Source organism: Zingiber officinale, chromosome 4B (genome assembly GCF_018446385.1).
Source record: "Zingiber officinale cultivar Zhangliang chromosome 4B, Zo_v1.1, whole genome shotgun sequence".
NCBI classification, from domain to species: Eukaryota; Viridiplantae; Streptophyta; class Magnoliopsida; order Zingiberales; family Zingiberaceae; genus Zingiber; species Zingiber officinale.
Genome location: NC_055993.1, coordinates 11,375,252 through 11,387,004, shown reverse-complemented (window position 1 = coordinate 11,387,004; position 11,753 = coordinate 11,375,252).

The window sequence follows — 11,753 nt, the reverse complement described above, 5'->3', positions numbered from 1 at the left end:
TCTAGAGAAATCAATCATTATAGTGATTGTTATTTAAAAACCAGCTGCACTTCATTAGTACTTAAATATTTTTTTTATTTACTCAAGAATTTAGTTTACTACATCATATCCAGTATTAGTTTGTAAGTAGGTAATTTGGATGCAAATCATACATAGGAGGTTTTACTATTCTATTAGACAATATGTTTCATGGGTTAGTAAATTGAATTACTACTCCTTTGGTATGGCCTTGTTTCCATTTATCTTCCTCCTCTTCTGACCTTATTATCCACACTTCTTTCAACTCTGCTCTTTCCTTCTTTCCTCTTTTTTTTACCAACTCTTATATCAGTTGGGTACCTCAGAGTCCCAATTTTCAACCTTATGAAATATTATGGCTTCTTCCATAGACATCACTAATTCTATTATCAAATAAATAATTGCTTATTAAGATAGAATACACCGTCAATGAAAATTTTAACATGAAAACTTTGACCAAAAAGGTTGAAAATTATCAAAATACTATCAAGAAGAGAAAATAGAAAATTCAAAGTATCATGTTTTGAAATTTGGGTATCAACCAAAATAAAAGATCAGCCAGCATAGATCTTGCATACCAAGATTATAAAAGAAAACTATGTGTTATAAATTGTCTAAATTGACCAACCAACCCTATCATATCATATCTTGTCTATATGATAATCATTTATGAAAATGTTGGTCTCAACTCCCTCGCTCTAGAAAATATTAACCAAGAGATATTGTTACAGGCTTGGGTGCAACATCAGGTTCAAGAGCATTGAGGAGGATAAATGCCCAAAGGATTTCCTTTGTGAGAACTCATTGTCTTATCCTTGTGGTTCCCTTCAATCTGAGACTGAGGGATGTTTATGCCTGGTTCAAGAGTTGAGAAGCCATCATGGGCATGGATGGGGGCAAGTGTTAAGCCTCAAGTGTAAGCAGCTTGTGTGAGGCTTACACATCAAAGAACGAGTGTGGGCTTCCACTGGGACCACAAACCAGAAGCCTATGACTGCTTGGACCTTGAGATGGAGGTCACCACTTGCAATAGGAGGTGCAACGTTTGTGGCATCTCCATGAGGCATGAGCAGAACAGTGACATGTACAGGTTGGCAGAGCAACAGCCATGACTAGGAGGACAGCAGCAAGCATCAGCCATGGATTGGCATGGGTGGTGGGGAGAAGGAATGGTAAACACAAGAGGGCCCTGGTGTGTTGCAGAAAGCATAGGTGGATCCTTGTTTATGGTGACAGTCACCCGAGGGAGATATCATCAATGATATTTTATAGATATTGATTATATCTTGAATCAGTAACAATCTTCTCCCCTCCCTCAACTGCCTCCACCGTCAAGTGATGCAGAGTTCCAGCAACAACCTGCTCCCTCACCTTCACAACACGTGCAAACTCCAGAAGCGCATTCTGCGCATCGACAGATCGAAAAACATTGGTCTGGAGAAAAAGCCCCAATTTTGGGAGAGAAAAAAAATAATAATTAGGAGGAGCGCGAGACCTGTTTCTTGTTGTGCTCGTCGACGACGAAGCGAGCGAGCTCCTAGATCTCGGTGTTGTTCTCTCTTCCTTCGGATTCCCACACGTTGCCGACCAACCGTGCCATGGTTGTAACGACCCGCCTTCTACTGACTAGGCTGTAAGGCCGATCGCTACATTATGCTGTGCTAAATTACTATTGCGGAAAAATCTGGATTGATTAAAATTTTACTAAACTGATTACTGTAAAATTTTAACTTAATATTCTAGGTGTACATAGGAGTTGTACACATGCTAGGGAAGATAATCTATACCTCTCGGATGTCCTGCTAGCTGAAATAAGGCATTTCAATCGATCCATGAATCGATTGGGCTATCGGATCAATCCAGTGATCGATCCAGCTTGATACTGGCACGGAGAGAAACCCTGGATCGGTCGGCTGACCGATCCACAAGCTTCATCGCTTCTGTATGCGGCTGGATCGGTCTACCGACAGATCCAGGAGTACACTGATCGGTCGGTAGACCGATCCAGTGGCTCACTGATCGGTTGGCTGACCGATCAGTGAGCTTCTGTACCTACTATTCGCATCTGGATCGGTCGGCTGACCGATCCATAAACTCTCTGTTCGCGACTGGATCAGTCAGCCGACCGATCCAGTGGCACAGCCTAACCCTGATCGATCTGTAGATCGATTTGGGTTTCTGATTTCACACTGAAACTCTGATTTCGGCACTAGTTCGTGCCAAAATCTCATATAAGAGTTCTAAAATCAATTGAAATAAGTTCTAACATCTATTAACTAGCATTCAAACATAATTACTAACAACTTAAACAAATCTTCCATGGTTTGAACATTCTAAGGTCTAAAAGTGCATAAAGGTACTTGAGAAAAGAAACTAAGTTCTTAATTTGCTAAACTCCCTAAGGATCTTCATTCCAGGTTCCTGCCACACACACCATCACTGCATTGACCTTCAGCTTCCTCTGCTAATCCATTTTCCCTTTACCTTTATCTGCAGTATAAGGAAAAAGTATCTGTAAGCTTTAAGCTTAGTAAGAAACCATCTACCTCACAAAAACATGCAACGATGCAATCATGTCTTTAAAGAATGCTATTTAAAAACATGCACTGGATTTGTTAAAGCATGGCATACTGAAGTTACATGGCATAAACACTAAAACATGGCATGCATAATAAAATCTAAGCATGAAGCTATCTCATGGTACCAACTAGGAGAACTAAACTGAAACTGAAACTAAAACTGAGCTAAAACTGAGCTTAAACTATATTCACATAACTAGGTTACGAATTTGAAAGCTATTATCATAATAAGTGAAAATAGTAATCATGCTGCTGTTTGGGCCCGACAACTGTACTTGCTGTGCGCGCATCCCTAGCTAGACCCGGGTTTGCAAGTCCCGCATTTAGTAGGGTTTACTAGGTTATCTAAACCTAGGGACGACTGTGGGAGCCCAACCCAATGGATATCTAATCCTGTACAGTGCCACTAAAAATAAAATACTGAATATAGCTACTAATGGTTTATTTTGCTGTTTCTAGGTTATCTGAACCTAGAGCTAGGTTATCTAAACCTAGAGGTAACTGTGGGAGTCCACCCATTGGACCGTAGTCCCATGTAAGCTGAAACTAGACTAATATACTGATTTAAATGCTACTAATGCATTTAACTGAGCTGTTAAAAATATCTGATGTAGTATTTAGCTACAATAATCATTTTGTCGAACACTTGGTGTGCTCCAACTCTCCCCTCTAATAGGGAGACCACCTCTAGGCACCCGACAACGTCTAGAGCCTCCAACTGAAGGAGAACAACGTGTCTGGCCCATCTAGAGGTGCTCAACTAGGTCCCTAATTTGTGAGGAGGGTGTAAACACACCCTGGGTGCCGAAAAATCTGCATATAGCTAAACTAAAGGCATGCAATCAAACGAAAGCTACTTATACTGCAGGTGAGGGGTTTCTTACCTCCTGTTTGGATTTTCTTACGATTCTAATCGCTGGATTTCCGGAGGAGACAATCCTTTCGACGATCTTCTCGCGTCTATGCGTTCCTCTCACGAGGGGAGCGTCCTCGTGTCGAAGTCATCGTCGGAAAGTGTCCTTGGGCCGAACCTCGGCCTTCCTTGTGGTTGGCGCCGAGAGAGGGAGAGGAGAAGTGGGCGGCGGAATTAGGTTGTGGTGGAGAAAGCTACGATCCAAGAAAATAACTCTTCACCTAATTATTTCCTATTTATATTAAGTGATAATTCCGGCCCAACTCCAACTTAAATAAAATTGTTTCTCTTTCCTTTCAGCACGGCCCTGCTGGGTTCAACTGGTTACTAACATTATCCATAAACCGTAGGTCTCGGGTTCAATTCCCGCTTAGGCCGTTTTCGTTTTCTATTTGTTTTTGCTACTTCCGTTACTCTAAAAATTCTGTAAAAATATCCTAAAATACCAAAAAAAAATCATTGAATATTTCTAAAATAGTTTTGAGAATTTTCGGGCATTACAATCCCCCATACCTTATAAAAAATTTGTCCTCGAACTTAGAATAATTCTGGGTACTTCTGTCTCATGCTGGCTTCTGTCTCCCATGTTGCCTCTTCTGCTGTGTGACTGTGCCAAATGACTTTGACTAATGGTACTTCCTTGTTCCGTAATTTCTTAACTGCTCGGTCTATTATCTGAATAGGCCGACTGTCATAGCTGAGGTCTTCGCGGATCTGTACCGACTGGGGCTCAATCACCTGGGTGGCATCTGGGGTATGCTTCTTCAGCATAGAGACATGAAATACATTGTGGACAGCTGACATTTCCTGGGGTAGCTCTAGCTCATATGCTACCTTGCCCACTCTTTTGCTGATAAGGTATGGTCCCACATATCTGGGACTTAGCTTGCCCTTCTTTCCAAAACGCATTACTCCCTTCATGGGAGCTACTCTGAGGAACACTGAATCCCCAACTGAAAACTCTAAGGGTCTGCGCCGTGCATCAGCATAGCTTTTCTGGCGGCTCTGAGCTGTCTCTATCCTCTGGCGGATCTGCTGTATAGCTGCTGTGGTATCTGCCACTAGATCTGTCTAAAGTTCTAGCTCTTTCTGTTCACCACTCTCATACCAGCAGATTGGAGATCTACACCTCCGCCTATAGAGCCTCATAAGGTGTCATACCGATAGTGGCCTGATAGTTGTTGTTGTATGCAAATTCTGCTAAACTCAGATATTTGCACCAACTTCCCTTGAAATCTAGCGCACATGCTCGGAGCATATCTTCGAGTACCTGATTTACTCACTCCGTCTGTCCATCTGTCTGAGGATGGAAGGCTGTGCTAAATTTTAACTTCGTGCCCAAAGCTGACTGTACACACTCCCAGAAGTGTGATGTGAATCTACTGTCTCTGTCTGAAATAATGGTTCATGGGACTCCATGTAATCTAACGATCTCCTTGAGATACAACTGAGCTAGCTGTTCCATGGAGTAGGATATCCTGATAGCTAAGAAGTGGGCTGATTTAGTTAACCTGTCAACTACTACCCAGATGGTGTCAAAACCGTTCGTAGTTCAGGGTAGTCCCACTATGAAATCCATAGAAATGTCTTCCCACTTCCATTCTGGGATCTGAATGGGCTGCAAAACTCCTCCTGGTCTCTGATGTTCTGCCTTAACCCTCTGACAGGTTAGGCAGGTGCTGACATATCGAGCGATGCCTCTCTTCATCCCAGGCCACCAAAAACGTTTCTTCATGTCCTGGTACATTTTGGTGGAGCCAGGATGCATCGCATAGGGAGTCTTGTGAGCCTCATCTAGGATTTTTCTCTGTAGTTCCTCCTGATCCGGAACACATAGCCTGTCACCAAAATACAACACCCCGCTATCTGATATTCTGAACTCTCCACCTTCTGATTCTGCTAAACCTTGCTTGATTCTCTGAATTTCGGGATCCTGCTCCTAAGCTGTCTGGATGTTACCGAGCAAGGTAGGCTCTAATGTCATAGTAGAGAGCTGTCCGACTATGAGCTCGAGACCGAAATCTGAGATCTCCTTCTGTAGGGGCGGTGACATGGCTGCTAGAGATAATAGGACAGCACTGGACTTTCTGCTAAGGGCGTCTGCTACCCTATTTGCTTTTCCTGGGTGGTAGAGGATGTCTATATCGTAGTCCTTGACCAGCTCTAGCCATCTGCGCTGCCGCATATTTAGATCCTTCTGAGTGAAGAAGTACTTCAGACTCTGATGATCTGTATACACTCTGCACTGAGCTCCATACAAGTAATGTCTCCAAATCTTGAGAGCGAACACCACTGCTGCAAGCTCAAGGTCATGAGTAGGATAGTTCTTCTCATAATCCTTAAGTTGTCTGGAGGCATAGGCGATCACCTTGCCATCTTGCATCAGCACTGCTCCTAGTCCCAACTTCGAGGCATCACTATATATGTCAAAGCTATCTGCGTTCTCTGGTAGAGTCAAAATAGGTGCACTGGTCAATCTCCTTTTCAGCTCACTGAAACTGTTCTCACAGTCCTCTGTCCACTGAAATTTTCTGTTCTTTCTGGTAAGAGCTGTCAGTGGGGAGGCTATCCTGGAGAAGTCCTCTACGAATTTCCTGTAGTAACCTGCTAATCCCAGAAAGCTTCTGATCTCACTGGCGTTCTTGGGTCTTTTCCAGTTGCTCACAGCTTCTATCTTACTGGGGTCTACCATGATACCATCCCTTGAGATGATATGACCCAGGAAGGACACCTGATCTAACCAAAATTCACATTTTGTGAACTTGGCATATAACTGGTTCTGCTGAAGGGTCTGCAATACTGTTCTCAGGTGCTCTGCGTGTTCTTCCTGAGTTCCTGAATAGATAAGAATATCATCGATGAACACGATGACAAACTTATCTAAATATTCCCTGAATACTCTGTTCATGAGATCCATGAAAGTAGCTGGAGCATTGGTCACACCAAAGGGCATGACTACGAACTCGTAATGTCCGTATCTAGTCCTGAATGTTGTCTTAGGTATATCCCCTTCTTTGACCTTCACCTGATGATAACCCGATCTGAGGTCTATCTTAGAGAACACTGCTGCTCCCTTTAGCTGATCAAACAGGTCATCTATTCTGGGAAGAGGATACCTGTTCTTGATTGTGACTTGGTTCAGTGCTCGGTAGTCTACACACAGGCGCATGCTCCCATCCTTCTTCTTCATGAACAATACAGGCACTCCCCATGGTGAGTGACTAGGGCGTATGAAGCCTTTGTCAAGCAGCTCCTGTAATTGCTCATGAAGTTCCTTCAGTTTTGCTGGAGCCATGCGGTAAGGCGCTTTGGAGATAGGATTTATACCGGGAACGAGTTCTATCTCGAATTCAATCTCCCTGTCTGGTGCTAAGCCTGGTAACTCTTCAGGGAAGACTGCTGGGTAGTCACATACAACTCGGACCTCTGCTAGCTGTTGGTCCCTGTCCTGACTGGTATTAACTACATGTGCTAAAAATCCCGTACATCCTGAATCCATTAATCTCTGTGCCTTCATAGCTGAGAGAAATTTCTTGGGCTTTCTCTTTGGTTCTCCGACGAACTCAAACTGTGCTTCTGCTTCAGGTTGGAATATAACTTTCTGCTTACGGCACTCGATGGAGGCACCGTATCTGATCAAGAAGTCCATTCCAAGGATGACATCGTAGTCAGTCATATTTAGCACTATCAGATCACAAAAGAGCTCTCTGTTTGCTATAATGACTGGCACTGCTCTGAGACAGTGCGTGGATGCCATAATTTCTCCTGAAGGTAAGGTCGTCAGAAACTGACTACTGAGTACCTCTGGAGGTCTCGCTAATTTCTTTGCAAATGCCCTGGATATATAAGAATGGGTTGTCCCAGTATCGAATAAGACAGTTGTACTTTGCTGTAAAATACTAATCTGACCTGTAACAACTGTCGAGGCATTTGCTACGTCCTCTCTGGTCAGTGAATAGATTCTCGCATTGGTCGTAGCTGGAGGGGCTTCTAATCTACCCTGGCTGATATGTGGACCATCTAAAGCGGCCTGCATCTGATGTAACTGAGCTGGCTGGCCTCCATACTGAATCGGTTGTGGCTGAGAAAGACTGGTCTTGTTTGGACACTGCTTGGCCATATGCCCTTCCTGTCCGCATTCAAAGCATCCTCGTGTGCCCTTACGACAAACTCCAGGATGGAATTTCCCACAAGTAGCACACTTTGGATAACTGGGCTGCTTGCTGGCTGGTCCTCCTTTTGGGTAACTCCCTGGTTTGCGCTTGGAGTTCCCTTTCCAGTTAGAGCCATGGGAGTTGTGGCCTTGGTGTTACTGAGCCTCCTTGACCTTTAGCTTCGAGAGGACTTGCTTTTGATGCTATTCTGTAATGCTCGGTGATTAGAGCACTCACTAATTCTTCCGTGGTTTGTGGCCTATGAACGCCACCAGCCACGTTCATTGCTATTTCCGGCCTCGGATCTTGAGCATCAACCGGATTCGCTCTCTTTCTGTGCTGACCCAGGCATAGACGAGCCAACCTGTTGAATTTCTTCACGGCTTCCTCAACTGATAGGTTGCCCTGACAAAACTCAGTGAACTCGTCGTAGTGACGGTTGGTGACCCGCACGTGAAAGAACTCCTCAAAGAATTCCTTCTCGAAGTCAGCCCATGTCATCTGGTTCACTGGGCGCTTCGCTCTGATTCTCTCCCACCACATACGTGCATCTCCTGTCAGACAGAAGGAGGCGCACTTCACCTTCTCATGTTCTGGCCAGTCCAGAAGCTCCATCGTACTTTCCAGTGTTTTGAACCATGCCTGAGCATCCCATGGTTCATTGCTGCCTAAGAAATTCTCTGGCTTGACTCTCTGCCACTGGATCAGATAGGCTTCTCTCTGCGTTCATGCTGCTGGGGCTACTGGTGCCGTAGGCTGGACTGGTGGAACCTCTAAGACTACTGGCGTCGCTAAGTTAGGCTCCGGGGTGACAGTGGGAGTGTTCTGCTGACTAGCCTTTAAGGTGGCTATTTCCTGTTGCTGTTCAGCTAGCTGCTGCTGTAACTGAGCCACTAGTGCTGTAAGGTCTGGGGGAGGCACTGAACTGCCTGCCTCATGCTGGGGCTCAGTGGCTGGTGCCCTTCTAGCTGGGCGTCCTCGTGCCATTTCTAAAGACATGCAGGACATACATGACTAACACAAACATAATAGAGAAACTATTGTTATCATGTTAACTACTATCATAAACAAGCATGCTTTAGTTATATGTAAACATGAAAACAAGAAACATAAATATAGTGAGAGATGTTCTTACTTGGAAGCTGCAGGTACAATGCTGATGTGTGTGTAGGAAGTATGGAAACTGCTATGATACCACTCTGTAATGACCTGCCTTCTACTGACTAGGCTGTAAGGCCGATCGCTACATTATGCTGTGCTAAATTACTATTGCGGAAAAATCTGGAATGATTAAAATTTTACTAAACTGATTACTGTAAAATTTTAACTTAATATTCTAGGTGTACATAAGAGTTGTACACATGCTAGGGAAGATAATCTATGCCTCTCGGATGTCCTGCTAGCTGAAATAAGGCATTTCAATCGATCCATGAATCGATTGGGCTGTCGGATCGATCCAGTGATCGATCTAGCTTGATACTGGCACGGAGAGAAACCCTGGATCGGTCGGCTGACCGATCCACAAGCTTCATCGCTTTCATACTGATCGGTCGGTAGACCGATCCAGAGGCTCACTGATCGGTCGGCTGACCGATCAGTGAGTCTCTGTACTCACTGTTCGCATCTGGATCGGTCGGCTGACCGATCCATAAACTCTCTGTTCGTGACTGGATCGGTCAGCCGACCGATCCAGTGGCACAGCCTAACCCTGATCGATCTGTAGATCGATCTAGGTTTCTGATTTCACATTGAAACTCTGATTTCGGCACTAGTTCGTGCCAAAATCTCATATAAGAGTTCTAAAATCAATTGAAATAAGTTCTAACATCTATTAACTAGCATTCAAACATAATTACTAACAACTTAAACAAATCTTCCATGGTTTGAACATTCTAAGGTCTAAAAGTGCATAAAGGTACTTGAGAAAAGAAACTAAGTTCTTAATTTGCTAAACTCCCTAAGGATCTTCATTCCAGGTTCCTGCCACACACACCATCACTGCATTGACCTTCAGCTTCCTCTGCTAATCCATTTTCCCTTTACCTTTATCTGCAGTATAAGGAAAAAGTATCTGTAAGCTTTAAGCTTAGTAAGAAACTATCTACCTCACAAAAACATGCAACGATGCAATCATGTCTTTAAAGAATGCTATTTAAAAACATGCACTGGATTTGTTAAAGCATGGAATACTGAAGTTACATGGCATAAACACTAAAACATGGCATGCATAATAAAATCTAAGCATGAAGCTATCTCATGGTACCAACTAGGAGAACTAAACTGAAACTGAAACTAAAACTGAGCTAAAACTGAGCTTAAACTATATTCACATAACTAGGTTACGAATTTGAAAGCTATTATCATAATAAGTGAAAATAGTAATCATGTTGTTGTTTGGGCCCGACAACTGTACTTGCTGTGCGCGCATCCCTAGCTAGACCCGGGTTTGCAAGTCCCGCATTTAGTAGGGTTTACTAGGTTATCTAAACCTAGGGACGACTGTGGGAGCCCAACCCAATGGAAAGCTAATCCTGTACAGTGCCACTAAAAATAAAATACTGAATATAGCTACTAATGCTTTATTTTGCTGTTTCTAGGTTATCTGAACCTAGAGCTAGGTTATCTAAACCTAGAGGCGACTGTGAGAGCCCACCCATTGGACCGTAGTCCCATGTAAGCTGAAACTAGACTAATATACTGATTTAAATGCTACTAATGCATTTAACTGAGCTGTTAAAAATATCTGATGTAGTATATATTTAGCTACAATAATTATTTTGTCGAACACTTGGTGTGCTCCAACTCTCCCCTCTAATAGGGAGACCACCTCTAGGCACCCGACAACGTCTAGAGCCTCCAACTGAAGGAGAACAACGTGTCTGGCCCATCTAGAGGTGCTCAACTAGGTCCCTAATTTGTGAGGAGGGTGTAAACACACCCTGGGTGCCGAAAAATCTGCATATAGCTAAACTAAAGGCATGCAATCAAATGAAAGCTACTTATACTGCAGGTGAGGGGTTTCTTACCTCCTGTTTGGATTTTCTTACGATTCTAATCGCTTGATTTCCGGAGGAGACAATCCTTTCGACGATCTTCTCGCGTCTATGCGTTCCTCTCGCGGAGGGGAGCGTCCTCGTGTCGAAGTCGTCGCCGGAAAGTGTCCTTGGGCCGAACCTCGGCCTTCCTTGTGGTTGGCGTCGAGAGAGGGAGAGGAGAAGTGGGCGGCGGAATTAGGTTGTGGTGGAGAAAGCTACGATCCAAGAAAATAACTCTTCACCTAATTATTTCCTATTTATATTAAGTGATAATTCCGGCCCAACTCCAACTTAAATAAAATTGTTTCCCTTTCCTTTCAACACGGCCCTGTTGGGTTCAATTGGTTACTAACATTATCCGTAAACCGTAGGTCTCGGGTTCAATTCCCGCTTAGGCCGTTTTCATTTTCTATTTGTTTTTGCTACTTCCGTTACTCTAAAAATTCTGTAAAAATATCCTAAAATTCCAGAAAAATCATAGAATATTTCTAAAATAGTTTTGAGAATTTTCGGGCGTTACAATGGTGGTCGTGGGCGTCCTCTCGCTGTTAGGATCTCGTCGGCCCCTGCCTCAGCCGAGAAGAGCAAAGAGAGGAAGGAGGAGGAGGAAGAGATGATCAGATGAGGAGGCAAAATGGAATGATTTATGCTGCGGTTTTGCTTAGGACCGAAGCAGGTGGTTTTGATCATGATCGGGAGAGGCAGGTATGTCGATCTAGAAGGAGAAGAGGGAGATGAGGCTGAGAGAGATGGCCGGAGGAAAGTAGTGGTACCGTCGCGACGATATAGGTTTAGGGCTAAGTATGGGTGGACGGCGCGATATAGGTTTAGGTTTGGAGGGAAGAGTGAAGTGTTGCAAATTTCAGCTAAGTATGGGTGGAAAAATTAAATTATTTTATTTTATCATAGACATCGGATTTTAAAAACCGTTGTTAAAATCGGTGTCTATTAACGAAAAAACGGTGCTCATAGACATCGCCTAAAAAACTGATGTCTATGAGCGAAAATCTATGCTCAAAGACACCGGTTTTTGGAAAAATCGGTGTAAAATACT